This window comes from Delphinus delphis, chromosome 1 (assembly GCF_949987515.2).
Source record: "Delphinus delphis chromosome 1, mDelDel1.2, whole genome shotgun sequence".
Taxonomy (NCBI): Eukaryota; Metazoa; Chordata; class Mammalia; order Artiodactyla; family Delphinidae; genus Delphinus; species Delphinus delphis.
In genome coordinates, this window is record NC_082683.1 from 139,480,700 (window position 1) to 139,496,945 (window position 16,246).

A 16,246-nucleotide genomic window follows, 5' to 3' on the forward strand; every position below is an offset into this window, starting at 1 on the left:
GCTTTATGCCACCAACTATAACACCTCAGTAAGGCAGACTATTCCTCAAAGTGCCTCATGTACCCAAGGTATCCCCTCCCAGTTTCCCAAATAAAACTCCAATTTCTCTGTGACCTGATATCAACTGTCTGTCAAAAGGACATCAATATAATAGGCTGATTTATACAAATGAAGGATAATAATTGCTAACACATATAGCAAGATACTGTTCTTCTAAGCATGTTACATACTTCATTGAAACCTCACAGAAACCTCTGAGGTGAGTATTATCATCTCCAGCTTGTAGATGAGGAGACTATAGCACAGGAAGCACAGAAAGGTGAATTAATTGCCAAAGGTCATATACCAATAAGGGTACGAACTCAGATAGTTTGACCCAAGAGCCTGCTTCTAAGCACTACACTATACTACCTCACATACTGGTTTTTTGATTTGCCTTTCCAAACATATTGGATTTTAAAAGGTGTTGTATCTGAGAGGTAATATCCTACCACAAAGGAATGGATACCTAATGGTATAGGATTTTTTTTTTTTTTTTGCGGTACGCGGCCTCTCACTGTCATGGCCCCTCCCGTTGCGGAGCACAGGCTCCGGACGCGCAGGCTCAGCGGCCATGGCTCACGGGCCCAGCCGCTCCGCGGCATGTGGGATCTTCCCAGCCCGGGGCACGAACCCACGTCCCCTGCATCGGCAGGCGGACTCTCAACCACTGTGCCACCAGGGAAGCCCGGTATAGGATTTTTAAGTGTGCTAAATGGCCTTCCTGGAATTCCACAAATCATACCGTGCATGCAAATATCTTCATTTCTGCAATGGACTGAATGCTTGTGTCTCCTAAAATTCATATGTTGAAACCCTAATCCCCAATGTAATGATATTTGGAGATGGAGGCTTTGGGAGGTAATTAGGTCATGAAGGTACAGCCCTCACGTTGGACTTAAGCCCTTATAAGAAAAGGCTCGCTCTCTTGCTCTCTCTCTCTCCTCCCTCTCTGTCTCTGTCCAGACACTGGATCTGCCACTGCCTTGATCTTGGACTTCCAAGACTATGGTATTTTTGTTAGAGCAGCCTGAACTGACCAAGAGAATTTTCATCACATAAAACTAGCTCATGGAGGATACAGTGATAACCGAATTATAGAAATATTAGCAGGAAAGTGAATTTTAGAAATAATCTAATCTAACAATAAAGAAATCAAATCTTAGAAAATGGAAATAAAGTAGGCAAAGTGAAATGACTGAAAGGGTCAAGTCTCCTGCCTCCTGCTTCTCCCCCAGTAGGACACAAAGTTCTCTTGCTAATAGCATATGATCTGTATTAATAGGGCAATATTAGATAGGTCAGTTGAAGGCAGCTGATTCACTGGGGGGGGACCTTCAGAGCTTTAAGCCAGTGGGATTGCTCAGTCAAGGACTCAATGGTTGATTCGGGGACTGAGCAGAACTAAAATAGGATCAATCTGCTCTAAAAGGGGACAATCAATTCATGGATTGTAGATGACTCTTGAGATTGGCTTACTAGGTCATAAACCTCAGGAACCTGGAAAAGAGAAAATACAAGGAATAGCCTCTATATGAGTACAAGCAGGGCTTCCCTGGTGGCGCAGTGGTTGAGAGTCCGCCTGCTGATGCAGGGGACACGGGTTCGTGCCCCGGTCCGGGAATATCCCACATGCCGCGGAGCGGCTGGGCCCGTGAGCCGTGGCCGCTGGGCCTGCGCGTCCGGTGCCTGCGCGTCCGGAGCCTGTGCTCCGCAACGGGAGAGGCCGCGGCAGTGAGAGGCCTGTGTACCACAAAAAAAAAATCTGAATCAGAAAAAGGGCATGTCCCAAGAATCAGGTTTTCAAATTGAAGTGTTTTCTTCCTTGCCATTTATTTATTTATTTATTTGGTTTGGCAATTGATTTAGTGTTTAATCTTAGAGGTTTGGAAAACACAAGTTAAGGTCTTGGTATAAAATTGACAACAAGGGGGCTGTGATACGGGGCTCAGTACACTGGGAGGAACTATACCAACTGAGATGGAAACTGTAATTACTACATTGAGATTCAAAACTGACTCATGTGCTCTTATTTTTAACAGCTGTTTTCATTTCCAGCCTAAGGAAACAAAGAGATGGAAGAAAATGTGGGACTTAGATGGAGTGAGTATTGCCAGACCCATGAGCCTGGGAATGAGGTTTAAGTTCTTCAAGTCCTTACAAGAAGCATCAATTTACTTCTTTCTCCCCTAGCTGACCTCAGTAACCGGAGGAGGTATCTGAAATCATGGCCATACCATCTATATCTATATACATATATATGTAAAGAAAACTATGACACTCCCCCTGATGGCTGCTTTTTCAAAGACCTTTGGAGAAAATAACTGAAGAAATGAGATTTGGAGGCAATGATGTGGGAGCCAGAGAGAAGTCAAGGAAGAAGTGGAAGAGCTAGAATGCAGCAGTGGTGCAGGATGAGGCATGTTAATATAGGCAGAGAAGAAAATTATTAGCAATCAAATGGACCACAAAGGAAATTATAGTCATTGAACAGCAGTAATGAAGTTTAAAAAAATAAGGGCATGAATCTCCATTCTGGACTCTACCATTAAGCCAGACTTACACTGGATTTTAACTACTCTTTTTCCTTATGGTAAAAAGGACCTAATCACTGATTTCATCATTAGATTTTTAGATTATAAACGGATTAAAGTAATTTATATAAAACTTTTAGAACACTATCTGTCATGTAATAAGTTGCTTTCTGGATATTGGTTCTCATGATTATAAACAAAGTCCAATAGAAACTGCCAGATCATTAAGGAAATAAAGACAAAGGTTTGCGTTGTAAAGGACAGAACTACAATGCAATGCTCATATGATCTTCACTTCTTCTAAGCTGTTTGCCAAGGCATTGCTGAACTCAGCCAGAATGTACAGGTGTTTGAAAGAAACCAGATTTTCAGTTATTTAATCTACTTCCTGCCACAGATCCCATGGGAACAAATTCTGGGCTCATAATCACCCATGCTCCTGCCAACAAGAACTTGAGAGTTAGTTCCATGGCCCCCAGAATCAACAATGGGTTTTGGTCTTTCGGCCCTCTCCTGCAAGCTGACTTAGAAAAATGGCAGGCATCAGCTCAGACTCTACTTTTCCAACGTGCTGTAGTCATGAGGATGCTCAAGGAGACAGACGTGCTGGGGAGAACTCAGGCATCATTAAATCCAGCTCCTTCAATTTACGGATGAGGAAACTGGAAGAAGAAATGGTTAATTTCTTAGCTGAAGGTCACACAGCTGGTCAGAATCAGAGCCAAGAGTTGAAAAAGTGGCTCTGGCATGTCATAAGCAGCCTTGGCATTCATGCTTACTTAAATCATAGACTATGAGAGTTAGAACTGATCTCAAAGGTCACCCACCCCAAGCTCTTTTCAATGCTGGGAGACTTCAGAATCCCTGAGACACTCGTCCAGCCTTAGCTTGAATATTTCCAGTGACAGGAGGCTCACAATTTAATGAAATAGTCTTTTTTGTCACTGAACTGCTGTAATTATTCGAAAAATTTTCCTTCTGTTGAGCCAAAATCTGTTTCCATGAACTCTCATTAATCCTGCTTCTGCCTTTCAGAGCAAAATAGACAAGTTTACTCTTCTTCCATATGGTAACTAAAAGATAGCTGAGTCTCCTTATCTTCCTGCAATCATTCTTTAAACAATATAGTTTGGGAATTTTTAAAAACTTGGCCCTCCTCTTTCCTTCCTTCCCTTAGAGACCAATTTGAATCTGTCAATATCTTTCTTAAATTTGGACCTAGACTGAATACAACACAAAGAGTACTGTCTAACTAGTGCAAATATTGTAAAGTAGAAAGATTACTTTCCTTTTTCTGGTCCCTAACCTCTTTTTTAATCAACCATAGCAACCTGTTGGCTCATACATTTCCTGTAATCCAATAAAATCCCTACAACTTTTTCGTAAAAAACCCTTGTCAATCTAAGCCTTTTCTAACCTATACTTCTGCTTTTGATTTTGAAGTGCAGGCTTTAACATTACCCCTGTTAAAGTACAACTTACCGTGATCAGTTCAGTGCCCTAGAGCCTGCCAAAATCATTAAAAAATTGTAATTCTGTCCCCAGACTCCCTTTTTTACCTCGGTATCATACGAAAATTTGGTGGGCTTAACCTTCTGTGTTTCTATCCAACTCACTGACAAAAACATTCATCAGATCAAAGGTGAGGACAGAGCCCTGGGAAACTCTAAACATTTTAGGAGACATGTGGGAGACACATCTTGGCCATTCACTCAACAATCACATCCTCGGGACCAAGACATGTCTATTTTCCTTAGTCCCTCCCTAGTTCTCATCTGTGCAGCTGCATGGAAAACTCATATTTGGGAGACATGATTAAGGACTTTTGCAAGGGAAAGAAAGCTTCTCTAGGCCCCTTGGGGACAATTATTCAGGGGGCCAGCCAGAGAGAAATCGGTTTTGTTTTTTTTCCACTTATACGGATTTACTGCATGTCTGAGTCAACTGAAATGCCAAAGCTCCAAGGCCTATGTAGTCATCCTGGATTTTAACTCTGGCTGCTGTGTCGGGACTCCCTGACTCGGGCTGGGTTTGGAAGCTGCCTTGTTATTTTATTTTATTGGTAAACGGTGCCAAGCCATGTTAGCTGATCTGCCTGGTGATTTGTGAAAGTTATGTAACAGCATTACTCACTACACTGCTATGGGGTTCATCTCACTAATGTATGCTTCCAAACTGTCTTCAGCTTCAGGTCATATGTCGTCTTTTTTTTAGGAGACCTGCAGCAAGGCTGTTTGTCCTAGTTTCTCTTCCAGAGCACAGAAAAAGCCCTGGGGAAAGTAACCAACACTTACTGAATACTATCATGGAGTATGAACCATAAGAGATGTTTATACACACTATCTCATATAATCCTTCCAATAATCCCATTAGGTAGGAATTCATATTCCCACTTTAAGGCTGACAAAGAAACTGAGTTTCAGAAAGGTTAACTAATCCGTTTAAGCTAGTATATGGACAAGCAAGGCCTATTTGCTTCCAATGTCCTGTTATGACACTCTATGGTTTTATTTTTTTAACTTTTTATTTTGAGATAATCGTAGATTCACATTTTTATAAGAAATAATACAGAGATATCCAATATATCCTCACCCAGTTTTCCCTAATGGAAATATCTTGCAAAAGCTATAGTACAATATCACAAGCAGGAAATTGACAGATTCAATCTAGCCACCTTATTCAGATTTCATCAGTTTTACATGCACAGGTGTGGTGTGTGTGTGTGTGTGTGTGTGTGTGTGTGTGTGTGTGTTGTGGTTTAACTTTAAAATTATTTTATTTTATTTTTTTATATCTTTATTGGAATATAACTGCTTTACAATGTGGTGTTAGTTTCTGCTGTACAACAAAGTGAATCAGCTATATGTATACATATATCCCCATATCCCTCCCTCTTGAGCCTCCCTCCCACCCTCCCTATGCCACCCCTCTAGGTCGCCACAAAGCACCGAGCTGATCTCCCTGTGCTATGCAGCAGCTTCCCACTAGCCATCCATTTTATAAAGTTATTTTAAATTTTATTTCCTTCTCAAAGTTTAGAATCATATAATTCTAGAATTTGACTATATCACAGGGATCATTTAGTCCAAACCACTCATTTAATTAGTGAGCAGATTGAGGGCAAGATAGAATGTGATATGCATTATTAAAAACAAAACAAAAGAAAAAACCCTCTCATTGGAATTAAAAATGAATGATGTCTGTTCTAATGAAATGGTAATAAAAGTTTTTATTTTTATTAAAAAACTTATTTATTCATGACCAACTTAAGCAAATATTTATTACCAAATTGTAAATAATAACTCTTATGAGAACTAGCCCCAGGTTTACTTAGAAGTCCCTGAATAGTATTCTGTAAACTGCCAGACGAAAATATTCATCTACTGGCCAAACCATGTCTGTGTTAGTGAGCACAGACCTACCAGGAAGAGAAGAGGAATAAGCCAAGAAAGAATGTACACCTCCTGAAGATCCAGGGACCCCAGAATGAATTATAATGGTGTTACTCTAGTTGAACATACAAAGATACGAGAACTCACTCTTAGGATATAAAAGACTTCTTAAATAAATGGAAAAAGGTGTTTCTATTGTTTTGATAGAATGTTTTAACCATGCAGAAAAACTGTATGCCTCATATAGCTAAAAGTGGTATATCTCATGAATTTTTGACTTGTCAATAAATATTAAAAGGCTGTTTGTTAACCAGAAAATGAAGTGGGAATTACTAAAACAAGTGAAGACAAACTAACCTCATTTCCTTTAAATAAATTACATTGGTAGGGCTTCCCTGGTGGCGCAGTGGTTGAGAGTCCGCCTGCCGACGCAGGGGACACGGGTTCGTGCCCCGGTCCGGGAAGATCCCACATGCCGCGGGGCGGCTGGGCCCGTGAGCCATGGCCGCTGGGCCTGCGCGCCCGGAGCCTGTGCTCCGCAACGGGAGAGGCCACAGCAGTGAGAGGCCCGCGTACCGCAAAACAAAACAAAACAAAACAAACAAAAAACGAATTACATTGGTAGAATAGCTACCATTGACTTTGGAGACATCCTGTATCTAGATTTTAGCAAGACAAATACTAGAGTTGTGCATAATTTTGACTGACACACTGAAGAAATTTAGATTAGTTGATAATGCAAACAAACATAATGAAGTAGGTAAACAGCCTAAATGATGGGTGCTGGTTAAAGGGCTGATGTTACTGACATCTTAGAGGAAAACATTTTCAATTACTTGGAAAAGGTAATATATAGACAGACAGACAGATAGAGATAGATAGGTAACCAGGATTTCACTTAACTGTGAGCTCAGTACAAGTCAGTGGTGTGATACAGTCGTACATAAAGCAGGTGAGGTTGGGCCACAGGAATGTGGAATATACCAAAGACAATGATGGTTATAGATAGATTCTGAGATAGACCACTCTGAGCTTATCATTATATACTCCCAGCTCATGCTGAGCAACAGAATATTTTACAAAAATTTAAAAATAAAGAAAAAAAGGTGGAGTATTCTGAAGAAGACCAAGTAAATGAGGAATCTCACAGCCTTGGAAAGAAAAAACCTAGAGGGAAGAATTCTTTATCTGTGTGAAGATCTGCAATGTAAAATAGGACTGGATTTGTTCCTTGTAGATTCCAGATACTAGAGTCAGGATAGCATGGTCCAAAGGAGAGTGTGGCAGATTTTGACTCAATATTTTCACTCAAAATTTCTAACATTTAGATTTATCTTAGAGTGAAATAGGCTCCAATAAGTTGTCAAAAGTTCCCCTGCAAGAGGAAGTGCTCCATCAGGGCTGAGTTACCTTGTAGAAGGTGTACGGACTTGCTTAAATCTCTCTATTATACACTATCATGACATTGTGTACCTCCTCACCATAGTACTTAGAACAATTATAATTTCATAGTTGTTAGTATAATCATTTTAATATGCCTTTTCCCTAGACTGTAAGCTCTAGGGAGACAGGAGACTGCTGTTCGCATTCATCACTGCATCCTCAATCCCTGGTCTAGTGTCTGGCACAAAAGATAGAAAGAAAAAGAGGGAAAAGAAATGAGGGAAGGAAGGAGGAAAGAAAGAGAGGAAGGGAAAAAGGGAGGAAGGGAGGGATTCAAATACTAGAGAGAGGGCTGGATTAAATCTCCTTATAAATTTCCTTCTAAACTGAGATTAACAAAACCCAGGCATGGCGAATGAATCACATTCTCTTCATGAGTCTTTTCCCTACTGTTGTAAAGAATTTCTGAAGGAAATGGATGTCCTTATCCCAATGCTTCTCAGACTTTGGCGAGCATCAGAATCCCCTGCAGGGCTTGCCGAAGCAGACTGTTGGGCCCCACCCCAGCATCTCTGATTCAGCAGGTCTGAACTAGCGCCCAAGAATGTGCATTTCTAACAAGCTCTCCAAGTGATTCTGCTGCAGGTGGTTTACAGACCAGATTTTGAGAAAACAAATTACAGAGAAGAAAGAGATACAGTAGAAGACCGTGGCTGTTGAATGCTTAGGGTCTTAATGAGGGCTTTCCCTCATTATCAGGTTAAGAAATGTCCCCTCTGCCAACTGCTCACCTATTTAACACAAATGAACCCTTCTGCTTACTCAAAGTGATGTATAAAAATAGTACTATGACGAAGATTTATCAGCGGTATGTGGATAAGGAGCCACTTTAGGCAGGTTCAAAAGGACATCATCTCATGCAACTAGAACTCTACCTGTGGAAGGGAACTCCCACTCACTTCAGAGGCAATCATCATTGTCTGGACATAAATCCTCAGATGCAACCCTAGTTAAACCTCATCTTCCCTTTTTTGGTACTCAGTGGATATGTGGACTATATCTTCTGTGGCAGCCTTCTTTTCTTCAGAATATATTATCTCACTTTCTTTATCTTAATTTTTTTCAAAGTCTCAAAGAGATAGAAATGACCTATGCTCTCATCTCTTCCAAAGGTAAGGATGGTGTAATCGAACTCCTGGTAAGGAAGGAGGAAAGAGTTTATTCTTTCCAAATATCGTGAAGATACTCTGTGCCCTGAAGCTAGGTTCATGGAATATGTCTTCCGTGGCCCTGAAAGAATTTGTCTATCACCCTATGTATCTAAGATACCTGGGCAGAGTCAGGCCAAGAGAACAATGACACAATCAGTCATTTCCTATCTGCCCAGGACAAACATATATGGCTTTACATGGGTGAGATTTATATTCTAAGACAGTGAGTGCAGAACTGTTTCCCAATCCTCTAATAACTATTTGTGGAGATGATGCTGAAATGCCTCAGGAGGAAAAAGTAATTACACCCAAAAACCTAAGCAAAACAAATGAAGACTATCTAATTTACTCTTTAAAATGTGAATTTTTAAAGAGTTCCCTATGTAATGTTTATAGGTCGTTGTGGCAGTGCCCACACTCGGGTAATCTTTCAGCTCAGACCATGGAAACTGGGTCAGGTGCCTCCCACTGAAATTGTGGGGAGTTGTGTGGCTTACTCCCTGCAGGCAAAAACTTAACCACACAACCTGGACATAATTTAAAGCAAGCCTGAGTGTTCAAATGCATAGGGAAGATGCTCCTCTAGCCACAGACTTGTCTTCCATTTTTGATGACACTGTCTCTTATTCCTGGAAATAACTGTTTGCACATGGGTCTTGGTATAATTTGTCACTGCAGAACACAAAAATATTAGGGAAATTCTTCCTGGCTGATTCTCTGGATGACCTTAATATTGTGAGTTCAGAACACCTTGCCTAGTCTGTGGAAGCATGCTTCCACAAGTAAAGGAAGAGGTTTACATTAGGGAACAAGTCACTGGTGCTAACTGGCCTCACTTCACCATATCCTAGCCTGACACACCCACAGAGTGTCCTGCTGTCTGATGATGTATCTGGGGATTTCTCACTCATCATCATCATTTATCATCACCAGTGATTAATAATAGCATTCGCCTTGCACTTGTCAGAAGATTTTACAGTTTACATCTCATTTGATTCTCACAGCAATCTCATGATACAGGTAAGCCAGATGTAATCATTCCCAGGTAGAAAATGGAAAGAAGTGAAAATCAAAGAAGTTTAAGTCATTACCCAAGGTCAGATGAATACATAACTCCTTTTATCAGGTCATCAAATGAAAGTTAAAATAATCGGCAGAAAGAAAATTTCTACTCCCATACAGACTCAATATCAAAAAGGACCTAACCTTACTTAAAACTTCTAACTACAACAGAAGTTGTAACTACTTTTATCTAGGATAAAATATCTTAGTTTCCTATATTATTTATAACAGTTTTCCAAAGACCTAAAAAATTAAGTTGACCCATGCTCCATTCCCTTCCTAAGTAGGTACGGCAGCCACAGACTCCTGGAACCCATTATCCTGCCCTGATTAAGAAAGTGAGCCTAGTTAATCCACGGCCTCCTCCTTAGGTTTGGTGGGTCACTATATAGTTTAGTCCTCAGATTCTTAGGGACCAGATCACTTTATAAAAACTAGGAACTTCATGGGCTTCCCTGGTGGCACAGTGGTTGAGAGTCTGCCTGCCGATGCAGGGGACACGGGTTTGTGCTCCGGTCCGGGAAGATCCCACAGGCCGCGGAGCGGCTGGGCCCGTGAGCCATGGCCGCTGAACCTGCGCGTCCCGAGCCTGTGCTCCTTAAAGGGAGAGGCCACAGCAGTGAGAGGCCCGCGTACCGCAAAAACCAAACAAACAAACTAGGAACTTCAGCAGTCATGTACCAATAAAAACAGTGTCCACATTCCTGACCTATTACAAGAAGGGGCAGTGCTGCCAACAGAGTTCTTTTTAATTTCTGGGTTAGCTGAGCCTATTATATGTACCAATTTTGCAAAATTGTTTTAAGCCAAAAGACACTTTGAAAGCATCTTGCTATTGGGGAGGTTGAAGGCCTATGACTCTACAGCAGCATATACTGTGCCACTAAATGATCCACTGAATGTACTTTATAGGGTTAGTATGTGTTTTATCATGAAAACTCTTAAGCATTCACAATGATTTTCAGTAAAGTCCAAGGAGCATCTTGTTTAATAAGTTGGTTAACAACAAGTCTAAGCAAAACATGATCGGATTACTGAACGGAATATTACTCAGTCACTAAAATAACAATTATGATGACTTAAACTGTGGAAAAGCAGTTTGGGGAAATTTTTCATTGCAAAATCCAGGTTATAAAAATTACACATACATCCTGATTAAACAATGTAAAATATGTACCCATAGGAGCCTTGACTGGGAGGGAATGCATAGGAAATGGGAAATGAGTTATGGGGACTTTGTATTTGTGACTCAAACTTTATGAAATGTATTGTGATCCTTAGGAAGATTCGTGATGACCTAATGACTTTTTTTGTTTTGTTTTGTTTTGTTTTCTTTTACCAATCCTCTCATGACCATGAACAACATTTGCCCCTCCAGAGTCAAAACAGTCCCGTGGCGGTTTGTCTCTTAAATCCTCAGAGCACCAGCAGTTGCCACATCGCGGCACGTTCCATGATCCCAAACATTCAGGGTCCGTAATGAAGGGTTTGTCAATTAACTGATGTGAGTGGAACACCCTTTCTCTCCCTCAGGACAGGTGGGACCCAAGCCTGGCTCCCCACGCAGTCCATCAAGCAGTTTCCAGTGTGATTTCAACTGAAGAGGTCATGCGTTTTGTCCTCTCCTTAACCATATTGTTTAGTGTGGTTCACTCAGAATAGGTCTCTGCTGACTCCTTCAAGTGTTTCTCTTCACAAATGGAGGGCAAACCCTTACATCTTGGAGCCCTTTGAGCTTGTCACAAATATCCTTTGAAGTATTCCTATCCTCAGCTTACCATGAAAATTGAACAGGGTCACAGGATGACATTATGTCCTTGAGCACGAGGATGGTCGTATTCATCACTGTATCCTAAGGCCATAGCACAGTGCCTGGCACCAAATATTCTTTTGAATAGACCAATGAACAAAGAAATGAATGACTCAATAATTCAGAGGCAGCATAGAATAGTGCGGACAACCGTCTACAGGGAATAAAAACTGGGTGCTATTTCTACTTCTGCCACTTCGGCTGTGGGACTTGAGTTACTTTGCTACTTTGGGCCTAATTCATCTCGCTTGAAATGAGAGGCCGTCAGGTCTCCGTTTTCGGCTATGAAATAGTGTAATCCTATGATAAACTGCAAGTACAGTTAGTTTATCCATACCTGGCTAGTACTTTCCATGACAGTGTTCCAACTTGGGGATATAAAGTTCCAGCTGCAGGATCACTTCATCCTTTACTTCACACTAAACTTTCTCTCTCTCTCGCAAATAATGTGTCTTTCTCTGAGCTGCAGAAAGTAATCAGTGTGGCTATTAGAAAATATTAACTTACAGATGTGGCTTTCATTACATATTCTATTGGCTAGCGCTGATCTAAATTTCTTGGCCCTCCCCTTTCCCCTTTCATTAACCTAAATAACAGTTCAGTTTGTGGTTATTATCACTGGGCTCCCCACCTGGGCTATTTAATTAATTATGCTAATAAAATGGTGAAAATACTTGTTTGCCATTTCATGGTCTATGACAAGATTATAGTAAAACTGATTTGTCTTATGTAGAATATTGAATCATTGACTTAAGTCATATGGGCTTGGTCTCTAAAATACCCTTATTTTTTCTTGAAAAAGTAGAATCTGCCTGATATCTTAACTTTTAACAAAAGCATCTTGATTTACAAAATCTTCCAGTTCTCCAGGAACACCATCATATTAGTTTGGATGTTTATTTAAGCGTAAACTATAAGATCATTAAAAGACTCTAACTCAGCCAGAAACTTCTCTTTTATAAAATGCTGCAGAACAGAACATATTATATCCTTTATCCAAATCAGAACTATCAGGTGGGATATAGGTCGGTTCTCAATTATCTTTGTTGACTAAGGAAAGCGATGACAATGATAATTCTTTAAACTTTGTTTGCTTCTGTTTTTTTTTTTTTTTTTTTTTTGCGGTACGCGGGCCTCTCACTGCTGTGGCCTCTCCCGTTGCGGAGCACAGGCTCCGGACGCGCAGGCTCAGCGGCCATGGCTCACGGGCCCAGCCGCTCCGCGGCATGTGGGATCTTCCCGGACCGGGGCACGAGCCCGTGTCCCCTACATCGGCAGGCGGACTCTCAACCACTGCGCCACCAGGGAAGCCCTGCTTCTGTATTTTGTGTCTACATTTTAATTCAGAAGAGTCTGATGTCCCAGTGATTCACCCTCTATTAAAACAAAGAACAAAGTTGCCTGATGGGGAACCAATTTGTGCTCGGCTCTTCCTCCTTCCTTACTTTAAGTGATGGCGTCTGAGACCGATGCTGGTTGAAACGACTCCCTTCCTTTTCCTTCTCTTTTTTGCTCCTTCTCCAGCTCCACCACCCCTACATGTGCACTCACATGTATGCACACATGTGTACACACACCCAGAAACAAATCTTTCCCTGGGCTGCACGAAGTAATCAATACTGGCTCTAAAGGCTTCCCCCAGGATAACAGAAGGGAAAGTGGGAGGGCAGACTCTAGACCAGCGCTGCCCGGTAGAAATATAATGAAAGCCACCTACGCGATTTTAAATTTTATAGTAGCCACATCATAATAGTAAAAAGAAAGTTAAGATTAATAATATATTTTATTTAAACCAATATATCCAAAATATGTAAGCAATATAAAAATTATTAATGAGATAGTTTACATTCTTTCTTTTTTTTTTTTTTTTACTAAGTTTTCGAAATCTGGTGAGTGTTTTACACTTTCAGCACATTTCATCTCGGACTATCCACGTTTCAAGTGATCAGTAGCCACAGGCGGCCAGTGGCCACCATGTTAGACTGCACAGCTCTGAATGTTCATGGTTTAAGTTCTATTGTTTATCTGAGTGGGGGCAGAGGAAGGAGACAATAAAAGAGGGCACGCCACTGCACGCCTGAACGGTATTCAAGCAGCATGATTGCAAAGGAGATGTATTCAGATGTATTCCTACTCTAAATCAATAAACAAGGAAGAAACCTGACTTTATCTCTAATTCATTGTTACACACATAGCACAGTTCATCTACTAGAATAACTCTAGGAGTACAATAATGCACGAAAATAAGAAAGAAGATGACTTGCAACAAGTCCTTATATGGATTAAGGTTAGAGTTGAAGACCCTTGACAATTACATCTCACTCATAAGCCCTGCCCCATGGGCAGTGAGGAATCCTTACGGCTTTAACTTTGAGGGCTCTCTAACAACAATGCCGTATCATAATAGTTCTGCTTAGTGTGGCTAACCACCAACGGACATATTAGATGAGATCATTTCCAAACAGGATACAGCCTTACAACAATCTGCTATATTTGTAGCAGCAAATTGTTCACCCCTCTCTTATGTTCCACCGAAAAGAAAAAAAACAGCTAAAATGCTTGATGGATTTAGGTGCCTCCTGTTCCTACTGTAGACAATCTCAGTAGTTGCTATAGACTTGAAATACATGATGTAATCAACTCATTCCATGGAACTATTTGGAAGAATTGGCCTGATGATCTAATTCTCTTATGGTAAAACAGAGAAAGAGGAAATAAAAAGAAAACCTCAATTCCTGTTTTGGAAGTATCAAAGCTTCTGAATGCATGAGAGAAAGAGAGAGAGAGAACGTGCATGCACATCTCTTACCTTGATGTGTTAGTTATAAGCAAATACCTCTTGAGTATTCACAGCTCTTAATGGTATTTTTACCACTAAGGAAGACATGATGGAATCATAGAACTAGAATGGACTTTTAATGTCTAGTTCATTTCTCTACGAGTAGGGTAGCATTTATTTATTTAATAACTGAAATACCACATAAATTATTCCAGACCTATGATCATTATTCATAATAGTAAAAGCTAATACTTATTAAGTAGTACATTCCATGTGTGGGTTTACAAATCAAAATTAATCAAGCTTAAGTCATTCAGAAGACATTCTCTCAGTCTTACCATACATCAAATTTTAGAACACAAGAGTTCTCGTTCTCAGGCAGTTCTCCCTTGTGGGGGACCTACATTTCTCATGTTACAATTGAGAACATTTCTGCAAGTAGCATCTTCAATGGAGTTAGAAACACCATTGGAAAATCATTATTGTGTCTTCCCAGACCTTTTCTTTCAAGCTGAGTAATACAAGTATCTCTAAGATTCCTTACAGTTTTTATTTTTCAACCCCGTACTTGCAGTTTTGAATCTCCTCTGATAGCACTCTACAACTCCGCATTTCTTAAGTTTTAGGCTGGACGTAGTTCTTCCTATTTAACTTAATATTAACATAACCTTATTTAATATAACCTTATTTTATACTGCAGCCTGCCCTGACCCCTTCACTTCCAGCACCCTTAAACCCCCTTAATCTCCCCTACTATTTTTCCATAGCACTTATTACCTTTTATCATATTTCATAATTTGCTCATTTACTATATTTATGGTTTATTTGCTGTCTCCCCCATCGGCCCCTAACTAGAATATAAGTGCACAAGAACAGGGATCTTTGTTTTGCTCATTGCTGTACCCTGAGTTCCTAGAATAGTCCCTGGCACATAGTATATGCTCAATAAATATAGACCTGATCAATGTAAATTCACACAGTTTCTAATTAAGTTAATGTATAAGTATTCATCTAGACACATGTTTCTAGCTGAATCGTAAGTATATCGGGCAAGACACAATTAAATGTCTAAATTTAAAATAAATGTTTATTTTATTACAATAGAGAAGAAAACTGGGTTATACTGGAAGTATTCATTCTTTAAAAAGTTTGTTACTCTTCAGTAGCAAGGATTGGGAGCACTGATTATTTCTGTTTTATTCCCATATATTTCTAATTATGAACACTAAGTCCACAAATCTAGAATATTCAGAGTTATGTTCACTCACTTCTCAATTTAAATATAGGTATCAAATATTAAATCTATTTTAGGCTCCTAACACCTTTACCTGTATTATAAGTTAGACCTCATAATTTTAGATTAAAAAATATTGTGCCTACATGCTATCTGGAGAAAACAGACCCAACTTCCATCTTTTAAACAGCAATTTTATTGATGTGGGTTTATTTTTGATCCCCATTTTATCCCCAATGCTTATTATGGTGCCTAAAATATAGTAGGGGGAAATCTTAAATTATTATTTTTTTTTTTGTAAAAAATGAAAAATAATTCTGGCAAACTAGGAAAAATTTGACGAAAAACATTTGGGGGAAAAGCAACAAATACGGTGTATTCTAAAAAATTTTAAAGTAGGGAAAAAGTGATAACTGATTGATGTAGAACTGAGAAAAATCATATTTCAGCCAGAATCATTGCACCTATGGCCTAATCCCTAACATATATTCACTCACTCACCAAACGCTGGTTGAACATGTTCTATGTATGAGTCACTGTGAAGAATTCTCTGAATAGAAGGGAAAAAGATTTGGTTCATAGGCATGAAGTTTAGTGTAGGAAATAACGATAAATCCACCATCTCTTCACCATTGTATCCCCAGCACCCCAAACAACCACAGGGCAGATGTTCAATTTGGTAAAAGTGGTACAAAGAATGGCTAATTATCCATAAGACAATAAAGGGTGTAATAAATGCTATCAGAGAGAGCAAAGGGCCACGGGAGTTAAGAAGGGAAAGGAGTCTCTGGTTTGGGATGGG

General features: G+C 39.9%; 1 protein-coding gene across 1 annotated transcript in view; it reads right to left on the reverse strand.

Moving 5' to 3' along the window:
- NIBAN1 (niban apoptosis regulator 1) overlaps window positions 1-16,246 on the reverse strand; it is a 162,483-nt gene that overhangs the window by 31,663 nt on the left and 114,574 nt on the right. The window lies entirely within an intron of this gene.